Here is a 13,243-nt window from a genome sequence, read left to right as displayed (position 1 = left end):
ATAGTCTATACAGATACAGTCTGTACCTCTTCCATGGTAATTAGAAGGGTGGCTATGATCAGTCTTGTTTTATACATATTATTTACTATGCTGAGATACTTATGGCCCACAACTGTGCAAACTTTGGTCAGCCCCGTGCATTGTCTCCCTACTTCTTTATTTTTTTGAACATGTTGATTTTTCTCTCTTCTTTACATCAGGATCACATTAAAGCTAGAGATTCTGAGAATATCTCACAAGCTCATTCAGCTATTCCTAAAGGTAAGTTTGGCTTTTCCAACTATTCGTTAAATTTGCACTTGAATGGCAGGTATAAAGAATCTTTTTCAGATGATTTACAAGTCCTTTTCTACTTGCTATCAACTAACTCATGTTAACCCTTTAGAGCCATTTATATTTAAGCCTGGCTTATTAAATATCACAATATAGTTTGAAGGTTGTACACAGACAATTCTGGGGGTGTATGCAAATATTCTACAGAGTAATTTGCATAGTATATGTATATGGGTAAGTTAGAAACTAGGCTCCAGAAATGGTATATATGGTTAGTGCCCTCAATATTTCCTTGGGATCCTTGAAACTGAGTCCTGTGAAGTCCTCATTATAGCAGTGCTTCCCCAAGTACCTGAGAGAGGAGGATCAGATGCTTCCTGACATCAGGAAACTTAATAACGTTCTTTATAATAACGTGCTACAACAGCTGTGTGTGCTGCAATGCATTGTGCTTTGCTAGATGGAAGCGAAGGTGCTCACTCGGGTATCAGACTTTGTAGCACTAACAGCTAAAGAAGGGCCTCTGTTACGTGGCAAGTCCTTTGCCTTCAGAGCAGGAGAAGTCATGTACTCTTATCTCTGCTGTTCCTGGAACATAATAAAATCTGGTGATGGCCATGAAGTAGACATGGGACAACAGGGACATTATCAGTGGCCACAGATCTGTTAAAATATTATTCATTCTTTTTATTTTTCACCTTGGTTCACAACTCAGTGTTTCCAGCATAATATACAGGCTGTAAGTCAGGTCAAAATATAATTGTTGACCTTTAGTAGTTTTGTCAGTCTGTTTTAACCATGAATGGTTTATATCATGGACGTGGAATTATTAGAGTATTAATTTTTATGAACTGTTACTCTGTTTGCCAAAGATTCCCCTAAAACAACACTAGGGCAACATGTTGAGATTTCTCAGGCAAACCAAGTCTTTGGCAGGCATATTTACCATGTAACAGCCGTGACAAGCCAGAAGGTGGAGCACAGTCTCTGTTCTTTATTATAAAAAGGCAAATCTTTCTTTATTACTGATCCCAGAATCTCTTTGATGTCGAACTCTGATCATGAGCTGCATTAGGTTCAGCAATGGCAAGGCACAGCCAGATGGGAGATTAATGTTACAAAAGCTGCTACACAAAAAGTAAGGAGGAGTAAACCTTGTGGTTATTCAAAAATGAAGCTAGGACCTATGACCAGGCTTAACAGTGATAGACCATGAATGGCACTGACTGTGATTTTGCTCACCTAAGCCACGCTATTGTATCAATAGATCAAGACAGAATTAAGTGAAATAAAAGGTTAAAAGGAAATATGATTGAACAGGGACTACTCCACTTGAGCTCTATTATGCCACTGCTCCTGGAAGTGCAGGTAGAAGCAGTCAAGTCTATGACATTCAGAATATAGCCTGCAAACAATTCATCATGAATACTGTTTTGGGGGCCAACAGTCTTTATTTACGCCGAATAATTAGAGCTATGTACCCGGCAGTTTATAAAATGTACCTCTTGCTAATGCATAGAAATACAGAGTACCTACAGCAGGGCCCAGGATGGCATGGAAGAGCCAATTCTAGGTCTATTGAAGTCAGTGGGAACTTTTAATACTGACTTCTATGGGGATAGGATTGGGCACAAAAAAGATAAAATGATGAAATATATTCTTGTTTCTCAGAGGACTTCCCATCTTATCCCTTTAGGCAAAGATTTCAATTTACAGAGATGGATAGCAGCATGCTCTAGATAGCAACCAACTCAGGCTCTGTCAGGCCAAAGGGGCAAGCAAACTCCAAAATCAAAGGCCTTTGACTGAGAGCCCTGTAGCACCTGCTGCTAGACATGACAACCTAGGATTTGTTAGCTGATGTACCTCAGCTGATCTCAACAGCAAAGGTCAATCATGAAAGAAAGTTGCTAAGGTATCCAGGGTCCAAATTGGATAAAGTTTCAGAGCTCTAAGATATCATGCCAAGATGCTTCCTTTTGCACTTTAAGTATGCAATGTGAAATATTTACAGACCTGTTCTGATAGTTTAGGGCTTGTCTATACTGTGGCAATAGCCTGCCCCAGTCAATATGGCCACACATGTCCCCTACTCCCTCACACCTGTATGTACGTACCAAACCCAGAAGTATGTCAGATGAAGATGAGCTGGGGCCAGTCTCATCAGCAATCCTCAAGCAAGCCAGAGATCAAGCTATCAAGAGCAGCTAGGGTTGTGTTAAACTTCGCCAGCCGTTTCATTCCAACACTGTTTTGACCAATTTCGAGGTCAAAACAGCAAAATCAGAACAAAAAAAGGGCAGTTGAAATAGCCTCAAAACAAAACGAAGCTGGTCGAAACATTTTGAAAGTTGAAACATTTTGACTTCTCATCCCCAGTGCAAGATCTGGCAGGGGGCGGGAGGCAGCCCAGCTGGGCTGCTTTCCTGTGCCCCGCTAGGTCACACTGGTTTGACTCAGTTGGTTTGACTTCCCATCCTCAACAAAACTCAAAACGGCGTCAAAACAGCCTTTCTGTTTCAATGGAACAGAACAGCTGTTTCGACTCCAAGTGAAATTTGAGATGAAATACTGTTCCCTCGAACCGTCGAAACTCAAGGCGAAACCATTTTGCACAGCCCTAAAAGCAGCCATGCAAGGGTGCCCCAGAGCAATCACTAACATATTTCTATGTCAGCTGGAGAAAGTGGGTAAGAGAACACACTGCCCTTGTAGTATGGACATGCCCTTGCATTTCCATGCAAGCTCTGGCATGCTAGAATGAGACCCTATTCAACTCCTCTGTACCACTGCTGTTCTAGAAAGCAACATGCACATCCCTTCAAAACTAACATTTTAAGACAATTAGCTCCATAGCATCCATCACTGATGTTTTGATACCACTTCTGACATTACTGCCAGCAATGTGAAAACAGGTCAGTCTCCACAGATTTGAGAGCTAGGTTTTCTAATGCAGTATGTAAAAGTACTTCTCTAAGTCAGGTAAGGGCCTTTGTTCTCAGCCTATTTTTTAATTATAACTGCTACCATGCTCATTTCTTTTGTGATAGCTGCAAATCCAGTCGGGGTTCTAGCAAGCTGATCTCTGGCAATATCAAATGTTCTAAGAACTCTTAATCGAAGGCAGTTCATGAAAGCACCCCAGGGAACGCTTTATTCTCTGTGTTTAAAAGGACATGAAAGTACAATAGTGTTCTTTATACTAGTATAAAGCAGCCAATTGATCTTGTCAGTTTAATAAATAATACAATTGCTTCCATCAGACACTGTTAATAGACTCCTGTCTGAACTAATGTTGTATTGAATTGTTCCAGTGCAGAAATTCTGTCTATCTGTATCTGCCCTGGATTAAGACTTTTATCTCCTAAAGGTAAAATGTTCAATAATAACCTCAAAAGGGCATGGGGTTCCTAACTCATTATCCCTCTTCCCATTTTACTATGGACAGTTGAAAGCATGAAAGTGTTTCTTTTTCTGGTGGGTCTGTTAGCTGGCTCCTATCTGGTGTTTGGAGAGATTCCAATGCATTTTACATATGGTATCAGTGATGCATTTTGTATTACTGGGGATCTCAATATAAATAGTCCCAAAGTGCACAATTTGGATTCAGATTTGCAAACCCTCAAAGTTTAGGAGTGTTTGGATTCAGGTATTTTTTCTTTTCAGTTTGGTATAAAGATACGGGCAGCTGCCAAAATCACAGCTACATTTGGATTTTAAGCACCGCAGAGTTCAGGGTCTTGAGGCCCCATCTCTATTTTTTTATTTTTTTTTGATAACATGAGAAAACAATGCCATTTGTTTTATAAGGCAACACACTCACTGCTTTGAGTCTGAAGTGCAGGGTCTGAGTTTGTGCATTATCACCGGGGGAATGTGAAACAAGGCACAAAGTCTTTGGTGGAAGATACATGCAAGTAACATTAGCAGCTAGAGATTATAAAATCTTTCTTCGTCTTGGCTCCTGCTTATTTTTGTATTGTTTTTTTCTCTCTGTGCCAGAAGAAAGAGTGATTCCTGCTCCTGCAGCTGAGGTATGTGATAAACAAGAAAGAAAAAGATGCATTTATCATTGGGAATATGTTCCAAGGGCTTTCATGACCAGAATGTTATGCTTTGGAAATAGGGCTCGTTTTAGTTCCATGATACATTTGTTTCTTTAGTTTTGTTTCTTTTTTTCTTTCTTTCTTTCTTTTCTTTCTTTTTAATAGTATCTCAATCACTGAAGTTTACACTTCTCCAATTTAAAAATCCCATCCCCTTTGAAGATTCCTGACATTGGCACTTTTATGCCCACTGACAGATCTTAGCCAGGTTATCTGTGTAATTCAGTAGAGTTCCTACATAACCCATCATAACCTGTTCTTTATAACCTGTCATGGTTCAACCTCTGTCGAGAATAATATGAACTGGCCACTCTTCCCAGTCAGATGATCTTGTTTGGGTTCGATAGTTAATTTGTTTAACAGCACTCTTACTTTTTTATGTGTAATAACTAGGACACACAATGCAAAATCCAATTTCAATCTCTGTCAGATGCTAAAAATAACAAACCTGCCCAGTTGGAAGAAATGATCTCTAGTGGTTAGGGATGAAGAGAACTGAACTCACTTCCCTGCTCAGTTCCACCTCAGACTTGCCTCTGGCAAGTTACTTAGGCTAAGGACAGACATTCAAAAAGCCTGAGCCTGAATTGATTCAATCTTTTTAGGTTAATCTAATCTGTCTAGTCTGAAGTGGTTTGCAACTGTACAGACATTCCCTCTGGGCTGAAGAAATGCAGGCACATGCCTGCAGTGGCTCAGGCTAGAAGCCGGCAGGTGCTAGAGCAGCCCTCCCATCCCTTCCACAATGCTGAGCTGAGGGGGCGTGTGGCTAGGCCCCAGCAGGATGCTCTGATTCCCTGCTTGCTGCTCAAGGGCTGGGAGGGTTGCCAGCCCCAGGCTAGCACTCTTAGGCAAAGGGGGATGTGCAGTGTATGTATCTATTGACAATACTGAGCTTTTCAATCTTCTTCTCTCTGCTTCTTCATATTGTCTGTAAACCTGATGGGTATGGGAGCCAGAAGGGAGCTGATAACACAGTGTTTATCAGCCCATCAACAAAACAAAAGCCTCTTTCATTAGTTCAAGCTCTTCTTAAACAGCTTTTTCCAAGGAAGGACCTGAGGGGCATTACCAGCTGACCAGTTGATTATCTCCAAAAAGTCCTAAGCAGGCACTGCTCCGTCTGCCTGTGCCAGTGAAATTGGAGATGCGCGCACACACCCCCCCCCACCTACCTCTCAGCATTAGCTAGCATACCACATGCCTAGGGTCTGTAGGGCTGGTGTCCATGCTGTGGGAGCTGGGAGGGAGGGAGGAATCCCTGGAGGGTGGGGCAGGGGGAAGCAAGGGAGACCCTTCTGTGCCTGCAGTCTCCAGAGCTCTGGCTAGGGAGCAGAGGAGTGGGGCCAGCTCTGCTCTCTTGAGCAGACAGCACAGCCCAAGGCTGCAAAGCATCTGGGGAACTCTGGTTTATGTTAAACCAGGAAGGGGTTTGGGAAAGACATTGCATAAACCGGTCTGACCCAAATCAGTTAAGTCTGATACTACATTCAACTAGGTTTATCTTAAACAAGTTTCAGCCATTTTGAAGCTGGTTTATGTGCACTGAACTTATGTTCTGTTAAAGGTTTATACCAGATTCTGATCACTTAAACTGGTTTAGGTATAATATCTGTTCCTAGCCTTAGTGTCTCTACCTCATATCCCTCAAAGTGGGGATAATGACATTATCTGGAATGTTAAAGATATTTGAGATTGTGAAGTGCTCAAATTATGGTAATAGGGATGATTTAAATATCCAAAAGATCTATTCATATTTTAGAAGAGGCAAGGAATTTTTGGTGATATCTTTCATTAGATGAACTGTGTAATTAGAAAAGAAGTTAGATAAGGTTTTGGGCAGAAAGTGCTTTATGCTCTGACATCTTAGAGAATCATAGAGAATGAGGGTTGGAAGCGACTCCAGGAGGTCATCTAGTTCAACTGCCTGCTCAAAGCAGGACCAGCCCCAACTATATTATCCCAGCCAAGGTTTTCTCTAGCCTACAACTTCTAAGGATAGAGATTCCACAACCTCTCTGGGTAGTTTGTTCCAGTGCTTTACTACCCTCCTAGTAAGAGGGTTTTTTTTCCTAATATCCAACCTAAACTTCCCTTACTGCACCTTGAGGCCATTGATCCTTGTTCTATTATCTGCTAACACTGAAAACAGTCCATCTCCATCCTCCTTGGCACCACTTTCAAGGAGTTGAAGGCTGCTATTAAATCCCACCTCATTTTTCTCTTCTTCAGACTAAATAAGCCCAGTTTCCTCAGCCTCTCTTCAGAAGTCATGTGCCTCAGTCCTCTAACCATTTCTGTTACCCTCCACTGGACATTCTGCAATTTGTCTACATCCTTTCTGTAGTGGGGAGCCTGAAACTGGACATAGTACTCCAGATATAGCCTCACCAGTGCCAAATAGAGGGAAATAATCACTACCCTCAATCTGCTGACAATGCTCCTCCTAATGCATCCCAGTATGCCATTAGTCTTTTTGGCAGTAAGGCATGCTGTTAACTCTTATTCAGTTTATTGTCCACTCTAACTCCTACAGCCTTTTCTGCACGGGTGATGCTTAGGCAATCGGTCCACACCCTGTACTGGTGCATGGGATTGTTCTATCCAAAGTGCAGGACCTTGCACTTGTTCTTATTGAACCTCATGAAATCTTGCCCAACCATACAACTGGTCCAATAAAAGATGTCACTGAAAACCTCCTTGACTGTAACATTATTGCCTGGACCACCATGACTAGAGCAGCCCTACTCCTACACTGGCAGACAGTCTGCTCAAATCAAGACACCAGCGGATTGGATTCTGTCAACCCAACAGGGAAAGTGAATTCCAGAGCTGAAGGTCTGCCTCCCTTATCTCAAACTCCTTGGGGGTTTTCCACTGTGAAGTGTTGCAGAAGTGATAACAGAGACTGTGCTCTTTTGAGGGGCTTCCACTTCCTAATTGGAGAGTTTCAACTTATAATACAAAGACTATTTGCAACCCAAAACTGTGGATGCATGTGTAGACTCCCAAACGATAAGTACACTCTTTTTAAAGAAGAAAGGGAATCAGTGTCACTTTTACCTACCTGCCAGATCCAAGTTCAGGATTTTGTATTTGAAGGAGAAGAGCTAGTAATATTGCTAAAAATCTAAATCAGTGTCACAAAGGCAGCACCTTGTTCTGCCTTGAGTGCTATTGATTTCTTCAACTGTTGCATGAAAGATATAGAGCTATGGTTCTGGCAAGGTATGACGTTCCATTCATTTTCAAAACTGCTACTGTGAAGCTTTATTCTCTCTGATATTTAAAGAGGTAGGGATTATTCCTCTTCTCTGTGCTATGGGAGTTATTGTTCCTTTTCTCAAAGGGCACAGGAAGAAACCTGACTATGTAATGTGCAAGGGCTGTTCATGATCGTTGCAGAAACACCTGAGTACATGACATCTGTGTACGGTGGACTTGGCTGGTGTCTCAGGGTACTAAATTCTGATATACTTTCACCCTTAAAACCGTTTAATAAAGCAAGGGACCGAACTATGAGTTCAGGCATGAGACTTTTCCTCTTTCAGTCACCAAAACAAATCCAGTCCAAGTCATTCTGTTTGGTCCATGTGAAATAGTTTGTGGTCTCAGTTTGCTTTCTAGAAGACTGATTTATGCATTGCTCTCAGCCTCTCTCCAGACTTTTCTTTCTGAGCAGGTCTGTATGAACACTAAGACTGAAATTCCCTCTCTTTCTTATATAGTTCTTCCTGTCTGCTTGAGGTACAATAGCACGAGAAAGCTTAGGTACAAGTAATTTGCAGAAAAGACTTGTGTTTCCTCTCGATTTGGCACCTTTCACGTGCTTTTATTCATATAGATGCTCCCTAATGGATTTATGCACTCCCTAAGTGTGTATTATTTCTTTTCATTAGCTACCAAAGCCATTTTGTGAAAGTGTCTGCCAGAGCATAATGGTGTAGAGAAGAAGAACTGGGAAGTTGGGATTTGAATCCATGCTTACTCTTCTGTGTTCAAGCCAGGCTGTTACAGTGGCTGGTTCCCCATACACCCAATAGCATCATGTTTTAAATATATGCGTCACAAATGCACGACAGCATATTTCTATAGACAGAATAAGGTTCCTCTGTTCCCAGTTGTAAAGGAAACTTGTATAGCAAATTTTGCCCATGGTATAAGCTCAACTGCGCCCTGGTTGTTTCTCAGCTCTAGTATTAAAGGTAGCAAAGGAAAGGATTGGGCAGTAAAGAAGGGAGCACACCAAATAGTGTAAGCAAGAAAAATAGTAGCTCTCTCTGCTAATTGTGCCTAATGAACTGTCTATTGTTAATCAAAACACTGTTGTGGATTACCACAAGCAGCCAGTGGCTAGAGAAAGGAGAATTACTCTGTAATGTATTAGTATCTGTGTAGTGTAAAGGAGGGAGTAGGTGCTTTCCAGGTAGGTTTCAAATCCAGTTTCAGCCCCTGAGGATCCTATAGCCTAGAGCAGTGGTCACCAGCCAGTGGATCTTGAACTACCGGTAGATCTTGAAGCCTCTTGCGGTAGATCTTGGAGGCTCTTGGAGTCGATCTGTGAGTGAACCGTGAACATTTTTGAATGAGCCTTTTTGAACCTTTGTCTTTTTTTCCATGCTGTGAATTGTTGGGGCAGAAGGTGCTTCTCAATGTGGGGGTGAAGATTTTTTTTGGTCATTCAACACAAGAGTATATTTGAAGGGAAGACTCCATTTTGGTCAACTCCTGGAAGGTACATGCAGAGCTCTCTGTGAAGTCACAAAGTACATGAGGATCTTCTGGATCTCCTAGGATTGAATCTTTTGATTCCAATCTCTTGGAAGTTTTATCTAATGTAGTTTCTCCCTGTCTCTTTCAGGCTGCGGCACTGGCTAAGGAAAGTTATGCACAGTGGAATGATTAAATCATGCATTTTCAATAATCAAAGGCACGTTCTTTCTGCTGTGCAGAAATCCTGTTCCTGTTACATCCATCTAGCCAGATTCAGGATTTCTTTGGGATTTTAAATTTCTTAAGAGACTCTGAAGAACAACTGAATCCGGTTAAAGCCAGTTTTGCTCTTCCATATACTCAAGGCCATCTGTAATTGCATTCATATTCTTTTTGTGTTATAGCAGATGGAAAATCACTTTGAAGCCTGATTTTATGCTCTAAAGAAAATCATTCACATCGTGACAGCATTTCAAAGTATTTCCAGCTAACATCCTTATTCTGTATGTATCACTGTCTATTACTGCACTAGTGATATCATAGGTGGGGAACAAGAACAAGTTCTTCAATTTTTGCTCAAAACCAATCTCTTCTTGACCATGCCATCCTAACTGCAAATGTTGGGGTTACAGCTTGGGATGTGTCCTCCTCCGGCCACTGTGTTCTCACAAAAACTAAAGCTAATTGGACTGTTCATGTACTTACAGTTAAACACATGCACTTCATTGCTTTGCTGAAATAAGGGTAGATTGGCACTAGCCCATATTGGGATGGTGCCAAAGCACAACATTTACAGGGGATCTCCAGGAGATAGCATGTCTCCACCATCCTTCCCAGGGATTCAACTGAGGACCGTAAGTCTGGGTAGCATTTTCCCTGTCCCAAGTACAGGTACTCCTCACTTAACATCATCCCAGTTAACGTTTTGTTATTACACCACTGATCTATTAAAGAACATACTTGTTTAAAGCCGTGCAATGTTTGGTTTTAATGTTGTTTGGCCACTGCCTGCTAGTAGGTAACTCCTGTGACATAATTGGATTTGCTTAACATCGTTTTGCTTAAAGTTGCATTTCTCAAGAATGTAACTACAGTCTTAAGTGAGGAGTAGCTGTAGAGATGTTGCCCCAAGCAAAGAAGACACAGGAATGGGGGGAATCATCCTTGTACTCTTGTGCCACAGTGTACCTATTTGGGACAGTTCCAAGTGGGCCCATTATGGGACATATTCTCACTTTTTTCTGGAAACCTGTTACCTACTCACCTTAATGCCTCTGAAGAGTAAGTAGAACCCTTTATAGAGCTAGACTGATGGCCACTAGAAGACCTGAGGAAAGAGATGCATCTGTTATACTACTGAGCATGATGAACACCATGAATATTTAGTGTGAGCAGCATGAATATTTAGCAGCTATAGCAAAAAGAAAATGTCTGGAAAGGTCCCTGTCTTTATCAGAGTCCATAGATTGCTGCCCCGTCCCTGTCAAGACGGTTAGGCTTAAGCTTAAATGTTCTGATTTTTGTCTTGGTCATGAGCATGCATGTCTGTATTGCTGTCTCTGCTGTGTAACTTGGGAGCAATTATTCTAGTAGAAAATACAGGAATATTCCTTGAGGAGCTCTGTATTTCTACTTATGATCATTAAATGGCACAATGACGGTGAGTTGATTAAAACAAGTGTGCACGTGTTGCGAAAAGGACTAAATCTACACAGAGGAAAGGGAAACTACAGGACTGCAGTACCATAGGATACTCTTTCAGACTGATTTTACAGCTTCAGGATACTGCCTGAGAAGAAAGACTAGTTCAGAGCAACTGCCTTCCCTTAAAGCTTATGAAATTGGGGAACAACGTTGCACTTCGTAACTACTGTAAGGCAGCAGAGAAATGCCTTAGTCTACTTAAAGTGTCAGAATCAGCTTTTCAAACAGTCTGCTCTTGGCCTGAGCAGGAGAACTTGAGTTGGACAAAGGACATAGAGCATACCTGAGTTGTTAATAAAGGACCCAGTTACAAGTCTTCATTTGTCATGAGATGGGGTTGTGCACAGAGGCTTTGCTTCCCAGTACACAATTCTCCATCTTAAACAGAGAGCACCCAAACAGAGCACAAGAACAAAGATTTGCCATCTCTATGGACTGCAATACCAATGAAGGTGGCTACCACCAACTTTGCAGAACTCGTTGGGTTGCGTATGATCCAAAGGAGAGATTCTGTTCATCCCTACTCTGAAGGTCTGGCATTTAAAAAGAGAGAATTGTACAGGAAACTATAAGGCATCCACTCCAAGGATGAAATCTCAGGCCAGTGATGCTGGAGACAAGGGAAAAAAGGAGTGGCTACAAACAGAAAGCAGATGGGAAAGCAAGAGACAGCAATCATCAAACTCAACAGTAGGGCCAAGATATAGCATAGACAGTTGTTTTCACTGGAATTCACCTCGTGAGATAAATTTGTCAACTTTACTTTAGATCTGGATTTTCTCAGCTGACAAATTAAAAAAAAAAGATCAAATGCAGTGAAGATTCAATCTCCAAGCCCAGCATTCAGAACATTAGAACAACTTTTCGCTTTCCACATGAGCAAGATTAAATTATCATGCCAGTCACCCTCCAGTTTAAAATGCTACTGCTGAATTCAGTCTGACTGTTATTCTCTTTTGCTGCATTTAATGTGGGTCCTTTTAAAGAACGGGATGCAATGATGCTATGGGAAAAAATCTTCATAGATAGAAATATCTAAAGGGTCATTTTTCATGTAGAGTCTGCTTTTTCCCTTCCAAGAGAGAGAGCAAACTACATGTGGGAGTCTCACTCCCAACCAGAAGCCAGTACCTGGTTTATGTGTGAAGTGCTGTTTCCCCTGTTAAACCTCATCCAGGTAGAGTTTTACAACTTCCCTTTCGCTTGTACAGCCCTTATTTAAACCTAGCATTTCTATCACCAGTCAAAGGAACAAGGCAAAACATTTAATGGTCTGTTTGACAAATGTTCATTATTAAGAGCTGTAAGGCCTTTAGCAATAAAGAGTAGACTGACTTAGTGTAAATAACAGATTATGTTGTTCCATATTGATTTTCTTTTTCTCTGTCCGTGACTCCCCATGTGAAATGTGCTTCTTTTACAAGTCAAAGGGTGATTTTTCAGCCTGCCAGCACTCCAGGCTGGGGGTCTGAGAAGAATGCTTTTATTTGCTGCCTCCATCATCTCTGTAAATAAATCTCACAATTAAGACATAGTTGATCATTTGGTGATTGGTAAAGCAGGATAAAAACCTGCTTGTGGGCTCTGTACAGCTAATCCCACTTTAAAGAACCTGCTGTGAGGTATTTCCAGTAGGACTGTGCAAAGCTTCGGTCTCTGATTTGATTTGGCAGACATTCGGTGGCTGAATCTCCAAATCCAAATCGAATCAGATGACTCTTTAATCTCTCTGAATTGATTTGGACAGATTCAGTGATTTGGACGTTGAGACAGCTTTTAAATTAAGTCCATCTGGTCTACTTCTGGGCTTGCTGCCGAGCATGCTGGAGACCCCCCCTGCACTGCTGTGGGATGCTCCATGCACCCCAGCACTGCAGCGATCTCGAGCCATGCTGCTACCTCAAGGTATGTAGAAAAAACTTTTAAAGCTGTGTCTGTGTCCAAATCACTGATGCATCAAATCATCAGATTCAGATTTGGCCAAATCGAATTGGGGACAGTGATTTGAATGAATGGATTAAATCGCTGCCCCTGATTCAGGCTGAATCCGAATTGAATGGGGCCTGTTTTGCACAACCCCCTAATTTCTAGTTCCTGTTACTTTTTTGTGCCTTTCTTGAGCCTGCTCACCCCGTTTTGTTGTGTGAGACCTACGAACCCAAACAGCTCCCTAGGGACAAGAGTGCAGAGCATTTATGTTCTTCATGCCAGGTTCCTCCTGTGTGAATCAAACAGTAACAGCAGTGATGGTGTGTATATAGAGTTGACAAATAACAGAGAGTAGCACCACCCTGCCCTTGAATGCAGGGGAGCTGGAAATTAAAACATCTGAACAGCTTTGTCTGAACCTTCTTGCAAGCAGCTCTGATCAGCCGATTCTACCATTGAACAGATGCATGCAGATACCGCTCTTCCTCCTGTACTCAGCAGACATAGGTAGATGTTCA

Source organism: Crocodylus porosus, unplaced genomic scaffold (genome assembly GCF_001723895.1).
Source record: "Crocodylus porosus isolate Cpor-Errol unplaced genomic scaffold, CroPor_comp1, whole genome shotgun sequence".
NCBI lineage: Eukaryota > Metazoa > Chordata > Crocodylia > Crocodylidae > Crocodylus > Crocodylus porosus.
The sequence above is the reverse complement of the archived record's forward strand: the minus strand, read 5'-3'. Positions refer to the sequence as shown.